General features: G+C 36.4%; 1 protein-coding gene and 1 pseudogene across 5 annotated transcripts in view; one reads left to right on the top strand and one right to left on the bottom strand.

Moving 5' to 3' along the window:
* The window catches only part of LOC309842494 (AKT-interacting protein-like), a 48,312-nt pseudogene extending 33,133 nt beyond the window's left edge, over window positions 1–15,179 (top strand). Inside the window, exons 4-5 of the transcript in view lie at window positions 11,754–11,892; window positions 14,969–15,179. The product of the transcript in view is annotated as an AKT-interacting protein-like (transcript). The remainder of the gene's footprint in view (window positions 1–11,753; window positions 11,893–14,968) is intronic.
* DPYD (dihydropyrimidine dehydrogenase) overlaps window positions 1–15,482 on the bottom strand; it is an 831,034-nt gene that overhangs the window by 79,265 nt on the left and 736,287 nt on the right. The window lies entirely within an intron of this gene.

Consider the following 15,482-nt stretch of genomic DNA (forward strand, 5'->3'; position numbering starts at 1 on the left):
ACTTGTGATAAACCCAGAAAGCATTATGCTAAGTGAAATAAGCCAGACAGAGAAAGACAAATACTGCATGGTATCACTTATTTGTGACATTAAAACAAAACAAAACAAAACAAAAAACAGAAAAGAAGTATAAAAGAAAAAGGAAAAGTTGAACTTATAGAAAAACAACAGAAAATTGACTGTGAGGGGCTGGGGGCTGGGAAATAAAGGTTGATAAAAGGGCACAAACTTTCAATTATAAGATAAGCAAGGTGTGAGGATCTAAAATATAACATGGTGACTCAGGCTGATAAAACTATTGTATAATTGAAATTTGCTAAGAGAGTAGAACTTAAAAATGTTTTCACAAAAACAAAAAAGGTAAATATGTAGGTGATGCATGTGTTAATTAACTCAATGGTGGGAACCATATATAATGTCTACATATACCAAATTATCATATTGTATATTTTAAATACCTTCCAATTTTGTCAACTGTACTTCATTAAAGCTGGAAAAAAAGACTCAGGGACTCTTGAGTCAAATGGCAGGTCAGAGAGCTCCCTTTGATTCCTTTCTGGCTGTTCGGAAGCAGAAAAATTATATTTGGAAACCCTAAAATTTTATATCTTGAGAACTATCCCTATGTAATGCAGAGGAGATAGGAACTTAGATATTGACAGAAATTAAAATAAATTGGAATGCAATCAGTTTAGATTAACTAGTTCTTCAAATCAACTTGCACTCAAAGAACACTGGACTGTGGCAAAAAATAGTCATAGTTCACATTGAGGATAAATAAATCTATCTTCAGTAGGACTTTACCGTTTGTCAGGTTTAACTTCTTTACGTTCGGTTATTTCTCATCCTCAGTAGTGGACTTAGGAAACTTATTTCCTTTCAAAGTTTTAGGTAATACCATTCTTAAAAATGCAACTAGCAAAAAAAAAAAAAAAAAAAAAAGCAACTAGCATTTTTTTTTTTCTCAGCCTTTCATTGTTAGTTAATTTTAATTTATTCCACAAACTAAATCATGCTAGTTCCTTATGCACTTCTTGGCTTTACTTTTTGACACTTGAATAGTCTTGATTATTTTAAATTTGGCTCTTCTGGGGCTATTTTGATAAAATATTTGATCAATATTCTTTAGAGACTCATACAAAACTTTTGAAAGTTACTTTCATTTTTAGTCTTTCTCAAAATACAGAAATATATGTTCATTACAAGAAATTGAGGAAATACAGAGAAAAAGAAGGAAACCCAAAGCACCCAGAATGTCTGCTCAGAAATGCTTGTTAATATCTGGATGTCATTATAGTTTTTTTTTTTGTTTTGGTCCACATACACATATATTTTTTTAACAAAACTGGAATTATATTTATATATAATTTGGTTTCTTGCATTTTTTATGACTTAATAATATGAGTATTTTCTAGGGCCAGTATATATTATTTTCTAAGTGTGAGATTTATTTAAAAAATTACTTTCTTTCTTTCTACCAGGGATGTTTGCAACAGGTATATTTTTGAAATCCTCTTGGTAGAACAGTTATGTAAGAATTGGAATATTTCAGCATCTGCTTTAAATACACTGGAATGTCTAATGGCCAGAGTATTTGGGACTGAGCACTCTTGACCAGTTAGCATAAATTCTTTGAACTACAAAGTGAATAAACCTAGAAATGTGATTTGATAGCCACTAACTACTACTGATTGAGAAGTCTGAACCCCTTGTCCTTGGGTGGAAATAAACCTCAGGGATGAATGGTGACTCCTCCCCCCCCACCCCTTTTTAAGATTTTATTTATTTAGGAGAGAAAAGGAGAGAGAGAGCGAGAGAGAGAGCGAAAGAGAGAATGAGAGAGAGAGAGAAAGCACAAGCAGGGTGAGGGTCAGAGGGAGAAGTGGACTCCCTGCTAAGCAGTCTGATTCAAGACTCAGTCCCAGGACTCCAGGACCATGATCTGAGCCAAAGGCAGATGCTTAATTTACTGAACCACCCAGGTGCCCCGAATGAAGACTCTTGAGTAAGGAATTTTAGTATTTTCCAGTGACTGCGCCAATTAGATAGACACTTCCATCTAATGACTCATTGTCAACATCTATAAAATAGTAAATACAATCTTTATCTATATTCCACAAGGGCTTTCTTAGAATTTAAGCTTGGCAAGAATTTAGAGATAAAAATACAGTTCTTTTTAATCATAGGAAACTCTTACCATTCCATATTACCAGGCTACGCAGCTATTCATTACCTCACCATTTTAGTTTCTGAGATAAGTAAAATTTTAAATCAAAAGGCATGAATTTCACAACCCATTTTTGTAAGGCTATTTCTTATATGTTCTCTTGTAAATTTCACCCTACCAGACTTTGGGCAAAGAGAATTATTTTTAATAAACACATAGTGGCTGCTTTTCTGTGTTATCAAGAAGAGTTATCCACCAGGACATGCTGAGGGATTCCTCTGGTGTAGGCTTTTCCCCAGTTACAGACATTCCTTACATGGTAATTATTACCCTGCTAGGCTTCTCTGGTCATAGACCCCAATATGTATTGCCATGAAACAAATGTCCAATAAAAGATTGTCTCAGGATGACCCCAGAGCTGAATATTGACTCTCAGACCACAAAAAAATATTCTCTGACTTTGAGGCTTTTGCTAATTCATGTGACTTCAAAGCAAAAGAAAAAGAAATAGGTGTGTTTCCTTAATTCAGATACATGGGCAAATGCTTTTTTTTCCTGCTTTACACAAGGATAGAAGAAGAATTTTTACATTGTGGGTAACCAACTGGAACTCTATTAACTGGTAGATGAGGTAAACTAAACTATATGTTCCACATGTAACAGGGAACAATTACACTCAATCAGGGAAAAGTAAAGTCACAGCCCCCAAACAGAAAGAACTAAAAGTTATCAGGTCATTCTCATGAAAAGTCCATTTCGACATTTCTGTTGTATTAACAATCTGTTTTTGCTCTGGTGGCCTTGAAAGAATGAACAGCAATATTCATAATCTTTCCTTTTGTCCTTGTTATTTTCTTGAAGACCACTGGATATTTATTACCCTACAACTTGCACTTTTTACAGTGCAAGATATAAGTGTTCTCATTTCTGTAACAAATAAATTAAAATCATTGGAGAGAAGTCCCAAAGAGTAACAGGATTATTGGAAGATTGTTGTGATTACTTCTTTACAAACAGGTCATCTGAGTCACAGTAAGACAACTATTCAGAGTCAGATTGTCTACGTTGTGCCTTTGGTAGATCAGAAAGACAGAGAACTTGTGTCCATCACTCTAATCTGATGCAGCAAGGATGGGTGACAACTGATATATTCTTAAATGAGTTATCACCTTCTTACAAATCACATTCTTCTTCATTCCACGGAGGCACCAAAATAGCGTTAGTTCTCTCACTACATTCAACCAATAAAAGAGGATAACTTTCAATGTGATAGCTAAGATTGGGTGATACTAAGGAGAGGATGATATGTAGAGAGATGTTAGCATGGCACAGGGTGTCAGTGGTGGTGGGGGGCAAGTGTGCACCATTAATAGGAGAAGATGTCAAAAAAATGAAGCATAATAATAGTGCAACTTATCCTTGCTAAACGTACTGCAGTGTGCTATAATTAAATATGAAAACCTAAATTTATCTCTATGTTCGGTTGTCATTAATTTAACAGGGAGTGCACATGTTCTAATCTAATGGCTGATTTTTTTTTCTCCATGTGCAGCATATTAAAATGTATATTAGCCTCAAGGTGCATAAACACAAAATAATAGACCAAAGGTTTTGGCCTGTGGAGAAAAAAATCCATGCTCAAAGGCCGTCAAGTAGCTGTGATGCAGGAGAGACACTCACTTAGCCTCATTAAGCCAAAGCTCTCTTTTGCTTGTCTTTTGTTCTGCATGACAGCAGCCTCTTTGTTGTATAATAATTCATTCCAAGTTCGTTCCAAGCTACCGAAACTGGTGAACTGTGGCCATTTTAATGAGAAGTATTGGTGGTATGCATAATCTGGAAGCCACGTGGGCCAGACAATCACAGAGCACTGCAGCCAGCAAAATGAGATATTGTCGAAATCACAAATTTGTCAAGTTGTTTTTGGACAGGGTATTATAATAAGCACTAAAATATGCATCCTATTACTCTGCATCTGCCAGTCAAAGATCACTGTAATGAATGCGTGCTGCGGGGTAAAACCAGGCCGTTTTCCTAAGCAAAACAAACCACAGAGTACAGAAAAAAATGATGTGGGGTTTTGTTGTTGTTGTTGTTGTTGTTTGTTTTTTGTTTTTTTTTGTTTTTGGCATTGCTTGATTTTTTTTTTTTTTTAAATCCTTTTGCACCAGGAGTCAGGTTCTCCTGGCATGATGTCCACTGCTAGCGGTGAATACACAGAGCCTGCTGGTGCCAGGGACTTAATGTGAATACATTGCTTTTTAATAGGTGTGCTTACCAACTGAGAATACAAAACCTCAAACTCAAGGCTTAAATTGAGTCTAATGAAGAATTCCTTGGAGACAAAAGAAAAAAAGGAGGATAAGAAAATCTCTCCCAATGATACTGAGCCGTATGTTTTATCCTTTCCTACTTCAAATGGCTTAGCGTGGGGGCTTTGTTGTTGTTGTTGTTCTGTATTGTTCTGTTTTCTCTTTTCTTGCTTTTTTATCTGTCAGTTGGTTTTCTTTTTAGACTGACCTGAAGCTTTGAGAAGAAATAGATGGGATGGTAACCCATCTTACTTCTATTATTACCTTGTTTAAGAAAACTAATACAATAATGGTATGTAAGGTGAGTCATCTCACCTGTCAACGAAAATAGTCTTTAGGGAGAGTGACCTTATAATTTACCATTTAAACCAGAACTCTTCTGAGAATGAAAGGGAGAGGGGTATCAAAAATTACAGGCATGAACACCAGGTCTGATACGGGCAAACGGGCCTATGTGATTATCCCAATCATTGGTTCTTGGATTGGCAAATACAAAAGAAGCTTACCATGACCTAAGGCAGTAGAATGTATTCTATTATTTTAGGCACTCCGTATCAAAGATTTGGGGTGGGTTTTGTTTTGTTTTGTGGTCTTTTTGTCTTATTTTGTTTTTGATATTTTGGCTTTGCCTTAACTCAATGGGCTTTCCATAAGGTCTGACTAGAATTACAATGATTGTGGAGGACAATTTCAGAATAGGGAGAAGAATCCACTCTTCTACTCTTTTCTAGCCACCCATTATTAAACCTTTGTTTTATGATCAGTATGCACTATGAGGAAAAGAGAGATATAAAAGTGTGGTCCTTGAGGTGTTTATAACCAGGGATGGGGTCAGAAAGATGGTTAAAGACAGGTATCAAGATGGTATATAACATAGTATATGTTAAAATAGGTGTGAAGTAGATGATCTCTTAGTTCAGAGGAGAGAAATATCCTACCTGATGGTGGAAAATAAACAAAACTCCCTTGGAGTAGGTAGTGACTAATTCCTTCAACAATCAGTAGAATTTCACTGGACCGGGAGGATAGAGTCAGAAGAATTATTTGAATGTCAGAAGCCAAGATGTTGAGCTCATAAGAAAAAGGAGCGGGGCACATTTAGGGACCACTTGACCCTGAGGTAATGTAAGTGCAGAGGAATAACAAAAATAAGATTGGTAAAATAGGCTCCAGTGACATTACAATGAGCCTCAAATGTCAGCTGAAAGATGTCCTTACGTTTGTTGATCAAGTAGTGTCATTGAAGGCTCTGAACAGGAAAATGAGTTTTGGAGAGTAAATTGGCTGTGACACAGAGGAGGGCTGGAGAGGGAGAAGGTAGAAGGAGAAGGCCTATAAAGAGTAAGAGAGAGGTCCTGAAAGCTGACATGGGATATTGATATTTCAGTGGCTAGATGGGGCTGCTCAAGTGCTCCTATCCTTTCTTACTAGAAATAGTCCTACTAGAACACTTACACCTATTTCCCAGGTTATATCACATCTTCTCAATGTCTTCCATGTCTTCAACCCACCAGTTCATCTTCTTTTCCTGTCTTCTGTGTTCTTTGGTGTAATGTCTCAGGCTCAATGAGTGAAGAGCAGGTGATAAATTTAGGGCTCTACTTTGAGAATGTCCAGGGCCAAGACGATGAGTCCACTGACATGCCTTGGTAGGGCCTAAGCTAGTAGCCATTTTCTTTTGCCTTAATGTTTAAAAGTGAGCACTTGGAGGACATAACTACTTTATCCTACAGGTGCAGGTTTGAAAAAGAAGGTAAGTGCAGGGCAAACCAGAGCCTTGAGTTTATCTCAGGAGATACAAGGTAGAGGTTATACCCACGGTCGAATCATGGAAGTCTGAAAGTGTAACAAATGTCCTGGGATGTAATGTCTGGGGTCTTAAGGCTGTGATGCATGACAAGGGAAACTCTTTAGAGCCGGAGGCTGCCCCAGTCTCTGGGGCACTGATACATCCTTCCACTGCCCAAGAGTCTTCTGTTTGGGGGGTACATGTGTGTGTGTTCTCCTCTGGAACATTCTCTTTGAATGCTGGTCAACAAACTCGGCTTTTCTCTGGTGAGAGCTCCATACTGTACAGAAAATACCCACATTTGCCTGCAGTTTGTGTACTTGTTAAACTTAAGACAGATCTGGCTGTACAGTAACCAGAATGCCTTCATTTATCTCTTAATTCTATTAGCTTTCTATCTATTGGTCAAAATTCTGGGTTTATTTTTCAACTCTAATGATGACTACTAAGAATTATTTTACTTAGAGTTCTACTCTATTTCATATGGAATACAGAGAGGTGTTTTGAATTTTTTTCCCCTAGAGACCTCAATAATATTTGACTTTAATATATATATTTTTTTAATTTTATTTATTTATTTATTTATTTATTTAGAGAACAGGAGGAGGAGCAGTGGGAGACTCCCCACTGAATGCAGAGCCCGCTGGGGGATTACATCCCGGGACCTGGAGATCATGACTTGAGCCGAAATCAAGCTTCAGTTTTTTAACCTACTGAGCCATCCAGGTGCCCCAATAATATTTATCTTTTACATGGAATCCTCAATAAGATCAGGAGATCTTATTTGCTTACTACTTTTTGGAAGATATCTCCTATGAAATCTCTGAAATTACCTGGTTTTAATTAAAATGAAATGTCACAATAATGTCATTCCACATTCTGATGTCATGACAAAAAGCACTGAACTCCTGTTAAATAAGCAGAGCACTGGATACAACTTCTAATGATCCTTCTGAACAGATGCACTCCCTTACAGTACATTGCTTTTGCCTCCTCTGTGTTATTCCTGTATACTCTTCCTTGTGCTATAGCTATTGAGTCTCACCTTTCAACTAAATTACAAATTCTTTATTTTATTTTTATTTTTTTATTCTATTGTGTTCAGTTAGCCAACATTTTATTTTTATTTTTTTAAAAGATCATGGAGGTGCCTGGGTGGCTCAGTGTGTTAAAGCCTCTGCCTTCAGCTCAGGTCATGATCCCAGAATCCTGGGATCAAGCCCCGCATTAGGCTCTCTGCTCAGCGGGGAGCCTGCTTCCTCCTTTCTCTCTGCCTGCCTCTCTGCCTACTTGTGATCTCTGTCTGTCAAATAAATAAATAAAATCTTTAAAAAAAAACAAATAAATCAAAAATAAAAAGATTTTATTTATTTATTTATTTATTTATGAGAGAGAGCACAAGCCAGGGGAGGGGCAGAGGTAGAGGAAGAAACAGACTCTCTACTAAGCGTGGAGCCTGGCATGGGGCTTGATCCCAGGACCCTGAGATCTGGACCCCAGGACCTGAGCCAAAGTCAGATGTTTAACTAACTGAGTTACCCAGGTGCCCCTAAATTCCAAATTCTTAATTGATAACAATGCATCACTCTTGTTCACAGCACAGTCTTTCATGTGCTTTGGAGCTTTGGACTCAACAGGTATTAGTGAAATGGAACGATAAATCTAAATGTTTGACACTCTTTAGAGTTCACTGTATCATAGATACATGATATGCAGATGTACTAACATAAGGATGACAAAAATAGTTATCTTTTGAAAACTAGTGTTTATTAAATGGATGGGACATGTATTGATTCTGTAAGTTAAGGCTGCACAAACAATTAGAATGTTCTACACGGCCCAAGCCTAAAGTTCATATTGATGGCAATCTGATACTGGATTCTAATTATATTTCATCTGCAAAACAGAGATCACCTTTCTCTACTCCCAGCACCATCATCCTAGTGTACAGCAACATCATCTTGCAACTAGATTTCTGTAACAGTCAGCACCCACTTACATAATTTAGGAGTCCCAGGCAAAATTAAAAGGTAAGGCCCCTTGTTTACAAATTATTAAGAACTTCAAGATGGAGTCAGCAGAGCATTAAACAAAGAGCAGAACCCTTTTGGAAAAGGGAGTCTTGTGAGACTTGATAGGTCATGCACCCATGAAGCTGGGCGGGATAAGAATCTCCTAATTATCTCTTTGGTTTTGATTTTGCACATTTCCTTATCTATTTTCACATAGCAGCATAAAGATGTATTTAAAATGAAATCTGGATAATATCATTATTTCTGTGCAAAACCATTTTGACAGCTTCCCTTTGCATGATTAATTTAATCTAAATTCTTCATCATGGCAAATAGGCTCTACATGATGTAGCCACTGTCAACTTTTCTAATTTTTACCCTTTTCCTCTAACTCTGACCTTACAGGCCTTCTTTCAGTTTATTGTACACATTCACAAATGCTGTTCCCTCCCAGTGGAATGCTGTTCCCTGGTTCCTTCTCAGGCCTCAGATCTCATTTCAAATGTCACTCCCTCAAAGAACCCTTTCCCAACACCAAAACTAAAGTGGCTACACATTCCACATTATTTTCAGAAGCATGTCTTTTTCTCTTTCATGCTAGTTATCAGAAACTGTAATTTACAAAAAAAAAAAAAATTGAAACAGTTCTCTCCATTACTTCACTGTAACCTCTGAGAACCCAGTTTAGCATACTGCCTAGCTTATAATTGGTGCTTAATGATAGATATTTGTTGAATGACTGGATTTGTCAACTGAATGAGTGAATGAATGAATGAGCCACTCCAGTGCTCAAAGACATTTTTCTTATTATTATTCTTTTCATGAAATTAAGATATAATTTGCTTGGGCAACCAGAAATAAAACATCCTCACTCAGACATTTTTGAGGGGAGACTAGGTTCTGTTCTATACCCATGAAAAAGCTATTTTCTTAGGATAATGAGTATTTATTAATATTTATTTCTCTTATACAAAACAGGACCGCAGAACTAAGTACATTCCCACATCATCTGCTTTCATGGCTTCTGTATGAGCTGAAATGTAATACTTCTTTCTAGGGCCTTCTCTTTTATATTTTCTATTCTATTTCAGAAGAATGAGCTATTAGGTATTTTTCACTAGCCACCTTGTTCTTTGGCTTCAAACAGAACTAAGGCTGCTCATAAGAAACTACAGAGAAATGAAGTTTATTGCATCTTCCTGGGATTCTAATTCATTATTATGACAAATGTTTTTCATAACAATATTCATTGTACTATGTTCAACTGTTTTTGTTGTTCGTCTGGAAAAACTAGAAGTATAATTACTAACTTCAATAAAGTAATAAAGTCTATGGAAAAAACTATGTTCCGATTAAGGCTTCTTGTTATAAGATAAACAGCAAAGCTAAATCAGTATGAATACAGAAAATGAATATTGATATCAAATCCAGCTATCTTATACTCAAAATGAAAAATCAATATATTTTTATAATATTCTTCTGTGAAATGTATTCCTTTTATAACTTGAACACTATTGAAAATATTAAAATACTTATATAGCTCCTTACTGCATTTAGGAGGTTTTTATTATATATATATATATATATATTACATATATACACACATATCAAAATGTACTATATATACATATCTGTGTGCATATTATACATATATGTATATATATATATATATATATATATATAAAATATATTTTGATTCTTTATAACAGTTCTGTGAAATCAGCAGGGTAAGATTTAATTACCTACACTCTCTGGATGAGAAAACTAGGCTTAGAAACATTATCTGTGACCATGCAATCAACTAACAGTAGAGTCAGAATTCAGATCTTCAGGTTCCTGTTCTTCCTATTTTACAGTTCTGTGTTTAACAAATATTAGAGACATAAAATGCATTTTAAATTTTAAAAAAATAAAAGATTCTCTTTAATTTTGCAAGAAAGAGAGAGAGAAGAGAAAGAGATAGAGACATTGAGAGAGTACAAGCACGAGTCGGGGGAGGGGTCGAGGAAGAAACAGACTCCCTGCTGAGCAGGAAGCCTGATGCTAGACTCCATCCCAGGACCCTGGGATCATGACCTGAGCAGAAGGCAGCCCCTGCCCAACTGAGCCACCCAGGGGCTCTAAAATGCATTTTAGATTAAAAATAATCTAGCATATTCTACTATGCCATGAAAGAACTTAATAGAAAAACTTAATTAATGAAAAAGTTTTATAATAGTACATTATCTGAATCTGTCCAGTATTATTTACTAAGTCCTCTTCAGCCTTTCACTATCAAAAGGTGATTATATTAATATTACAGTTATTTAAAAATGTTTTCTAGACCAATTTTATGGATAAAGTAATTTTATGGATAAAGTATTAATTATCATGACTTCTTAGTTTCCTATTAAAATGCAATTGAGAATATTTATATTGGTATTTTCAAGAAATTCCTTCTACTAACTTTGTAAAGCACTTATTATACATCTAGGAAACATTTTAAATACTTCTGGTGGAAAAATATACTATGCAGTTTCAGCCAAAGTTTCCAGGGATGTGGCTGATTTATTTCCTGACCTATACCATCTCTAAATGAGATTTAAGAGTTTAAAAGCTGGGAGTGAATGTACGGTTGGGTTACATTTTATTCAGAAGAATGAGATTTTCAAGGTCAATGTCAGTGTTAAATTTAGGTGTAAAATGTAAAGGTAGGAAGTTTAAATGATGCTTCCACTTTGTTAGGTGTTGACTGATTCACATATACACCTACTTGCACATATTCAGATGAACATTTAATATCTATCAATATATCTATTAAATTATGGTATGATATCACATGTACATACACAGATACCCATATTTAATAGATATCTATCTATATATTATATATTATAATAGATATTTATATATCGCACTTACATAATATATACACATAGGCATACATATGAGACATTGACATATATATAATATATAATGTATTTATATATAACTATCTGTATGGTATTAATAGTATCCTTTTTTGGTCAAAGTTGTTACTCTCTCAGGTATAGCATGAGAAATGGATACCGTTTCTCAAGTTTATATTGAAATGATTTTTATTGTTATTTTCCCACTGATAAAACAGAATTTTAAATATAACTTGTCTTATATTTAACTGCCCTCAATTTGAGTGCTTCCTAGTTCATTAAATTTAGAAATCCCTTCTCATTGCCCCTCTGCCATGTACTTAACGATCTGTAAAACACTTAAAAACACTAGAGGAGTTCATTTTTAAAAGGAACCCTATGGAGAAGCCTTCTGAAATGTGAGAAAATCTTTTGTGATAAGCAATTTATTTATTTGTGCTCTAACCACTGATTTTCATAGAGTAGAGGTACTCTTTTGCAGGATGAACCTGAAGCATGTTCTGTAGCTTAATCTGGTGATAGCTTAGAAAAACCCCAATTTTTTCATTTTCTGGGTTTTTTGCATTTCTGCTGTTATAAGACTAGTCCAGAGCCTAATGAGAACTGTCATCCAAAACAGGATTTCCATCCAGATGTGGGAAAAGAAGGTAACAGCCACACTACACCCATACTCCTCTCCCATCACTACTGTACCTACAGACAATGTGGTGACAGAGGATGACAGGTGAGTTTAGGCCAGGCTGTATGGCACAGGACATGGTGAGGACAGTATTAAGAATATGTACTTAGATAATTTACACAGTAGGTAGCCTCATCCTGGTTAAGTTAGCATTTTGCTTGTGTCACACGTAGAAGTGGAGCAAAACAGAGTATTAGGCTGAGCTTTTCTCAAGACCGGGGAAAGGAGGGGGGCATTAGCAGCAACTGGTTATCTTGTCTTGGGAAGATGCTCGTCTAGCCTGAGTAGCTGAGCATGTAGACTGGGACAGGGTACTCTTAAATATGTGGGATGTGTATTAATATTTGGGACTTATTTTTATGCTTGACTTCACTACTATGCTTCAGGTTTCATGCTTCCTAAAAACAAAGGCTTTCACAATTCCTATTTCCACAAGTTGCCAGATGTCTTACCTTGGAATCATCGTTTAAACTACTCAGATTTCTTTGTAGCTCTCAAATTTTATAACCTGTTGTTCTCTGGATCCTGTATGAAGCCTGTGCTTTTCTGCTTTTGTGTCCAAATATTCTCTTTGAATTTTCACCTGAGTCATTAAAAAAGAAACATTATCTGCCTCTTCCATGATTTGTCTCTGGGTAGGAGGCCCCAAATTGCATTAGTTGTTTTTATTATCCTAATACACTGAAAGCCTGATTTTACTATAATTTGTTCTTCACTTTCATCCCAGCTCCAGGTCTCTTGATAATACTGCTTTCTAAATTGTGTCTATTAAGTGTCTTATTTGGCATTATTATTTCACGGATTCATATCTTACATTTGCCCAGCTTTCATTTCATTTCTTCTTTCTTCTTTGTAACCTCTTTAGAGTCTTTTGTGTGAGTTATCTTTTTCTGAGAAGTAAAAGGACCTCCCAAGTTATAACCATCTACACATTTCCTGAATGTTCTTTTGACCTCGCTTTCCAATGATGTCACTAAATAAGACAAAAGAGGTGCTTCTGGGATTGAGATTTTACTATAGTATGTATCCCAGGAGTGCTTAAACTATAATATACTTATCAGTGACCCAGGGATCTTGCTGAAATGCAGATAGATCTCAACAGATCTGGGGTTGGATCTGAGACTGTACATTTCAAACAAGCTCTAGGTGATGCTGACGTTGCTGATTTGGACACCATGCTCCCAGCAGCACTCATCTAGACAATTCCAGTTCATACAAACAACATAAATAACCTAATTGGGTTCAGATGAAGTTTTAAGGAAAATGTTCATGTTTTTATATATGGAATTTTCTTGAAGTGGTGGCTATTTGAAATGAATGAATTTCTTTGACTTCGGCTTAGGGAAAGGATCTCACTTCTAAATATGAACTAAGAGAGGATTATAACTTGGCTTTCCCTTCCTCAGACTATGGTTCTGTTCTTGGGTAAGAAAATGCTTAATGGTTCTTTACAAATCCTTCTTGATACTAATCTATATTACCTTGTATTTGCTTATATCCAAACACATTTCAACTTTTCTGTCCATTCATACAACTTTCGAGACCCCTTTTCAGTGTATTACCATCATTTCGCCTTTTGCTGATTATGAAGACTTACCTACTTATGTGGAATTTTATTCCTCAGATGAGATAAGGTTTATTACTGACCCCAAAGTAACACAAAGTCCTGGTTATCCCCATCCGTGGTTTCCTATTATTAAGTCAGTTCTCTATAGAGGACAGCAAAGTCCTCTCATTTCCATGGTGACTGATTTGAAGGAGCAATGATTATAGTCAGCTAAAGCATATGAGACAGAAAAAAAGGAGGCTTGGAATCTCTCCAGGCTCAGGAAATATGTATTCCATGGCACAGGTTGGAGTAACACTTCTGAAATATTTCACTTTCTGTGAAAACTGCCCACACCTCTTGATGGATATATTTTCAAGTTGTACAAGCATTCCCATACCTGTAATATGTGTACAAGCTCTCCTTTACTTTTGACACTTTTATTCACCCTTAATGGTACATGGAGCTAAAAGTGATATATTTTCTAGACATGGCTTGATTTCAGGTGATGTATATCTGCAACTAGAGAATAAGATTCTTTACAATGAGCAGTGTTGAATAGGTGCTTCTGTAATCATCAGACATCACGTATTTGGACCTGACTGCTCAGGGTAACCATATATATTCTTATTGAAGTCCTGGGTGCTTAAAAATGTTTTACTTCATTCTGCAGTTAACAAAAATGACCCTGAAAAGTACACTGAGAGCAAGCAGTATTGCACCAATTATACCCTTCACTGCATTTGATTGTAGGGTTTTCTCTTTATTAGCTTAAAAGTGAGCAATACCAAGTCCAATTCCCCAGGGCCTTTTGTGCTTCTACAAATCATGTCAAGTTGCTCAGAACCACTGAATTCATTGCTCTGATTTAGAGATGCCAGTACATGGGATGAGAATTTAAAAACAACAGCAGCAGAAAACATTTAAGTCTTCAAATTGTACAAATTTGCAATTTCAGAGAGTTTAATGCGTCGGTGAATGTTTTTTCTTTGAGGAGTCTTCATGTTCCTTACTTATGACAGATGATTTGTAGAGAGCTCCCCCTCTTGTAATGGCAGGGGACCTTGTGTTGGACTTCTCCTGCAGATAGAGTCACCAGGCACACAGATAGAAGCCATCCAAAGGCACTGAAGAACCGGAGGTGAGTTGACACTCAGAAGAAGGGAAAGACACCATTCTTCTGCCGGAGGACAGGCCCGGGGGTACCAAGCAGGGAGGTAAAAATTCAAAGAGAAATGCAGTCTTACGCCATCAAAGCAAACGTGGGGTTGGGGGTGGGCGCATCTAGGAAGGGGGAAAGCTACAGAGGGAGCATACTGGATTTAGCATATGTACCCTATGCAACCAAATCTCTGGCTGACTACTGTGCTAGAGCAACGTTCGTGCTTAGCAGACTGCAAGCAGCCCAGCTGAGGCTGAAGTAACTGAAAAGATATTTCAGTTGCTTCTAAGCACAGAGGGGACAGAGTCTGGGGTTTGCACTGAGAAGTTAACTGTTTGCTAAAACAACAGAAATCAGTACTAGGTAGCAAATAATAGGGCCCAGGTTCTTGCTACAATGTGTTACTGACACAGTTCGGATACAATAAAAAATCACCAGCCATATGAAAAAGCAGGAAGTTGTGACAATTCTCAAGAGAAAGAGCAACCAATGGCGATCAGTCCTGAGATGATCCAGGTGTTAGAACCAGAGGTCGTGGATTTTAAGGCAGCTATACTCAGGATAGAAGGAGAAATACGCCTGATAATGAATGATAAGAAACCTGGCAAAAAAGGAAAGCTTTGAAAGTGAATCAGAAAAACATTCATTCTAAAGCTGTAAAATGTGGTATCTGAAGTAAAAAATTCTTTGAGTAGGTTTATAATGGCATAATGGAGATGGTAAAAGAAGAAAACTTTGTAAACTTGAAGGGAGAGCAATAGAAATTATCCAGTCTGAAAAATAAACAATTGGGGAAAAAAGCTCTTTTGCTTAGAGACCTGTGGAACAATATCAAAAAGTCTAATGGACATTTAACCGGGGTCCAAGGAAAGAGAAAAGAAGAACAGACCACAATTATTTAAAGAAATAATAACTGGGGAGCCTGGG

The sequence above is a fragment of the Mustela nivalis genome, assembly GCF_964662115.1.
Source record: "Mustela nivalis genome assembly, chromosome: 10".
In the NCBI taxonomy this organism is placed as follows: Eukaryota; Metazoa; Chordata; class Mammalia; order Carnivora; family Mustelidae; genus Mustela; species Mustela nivalis.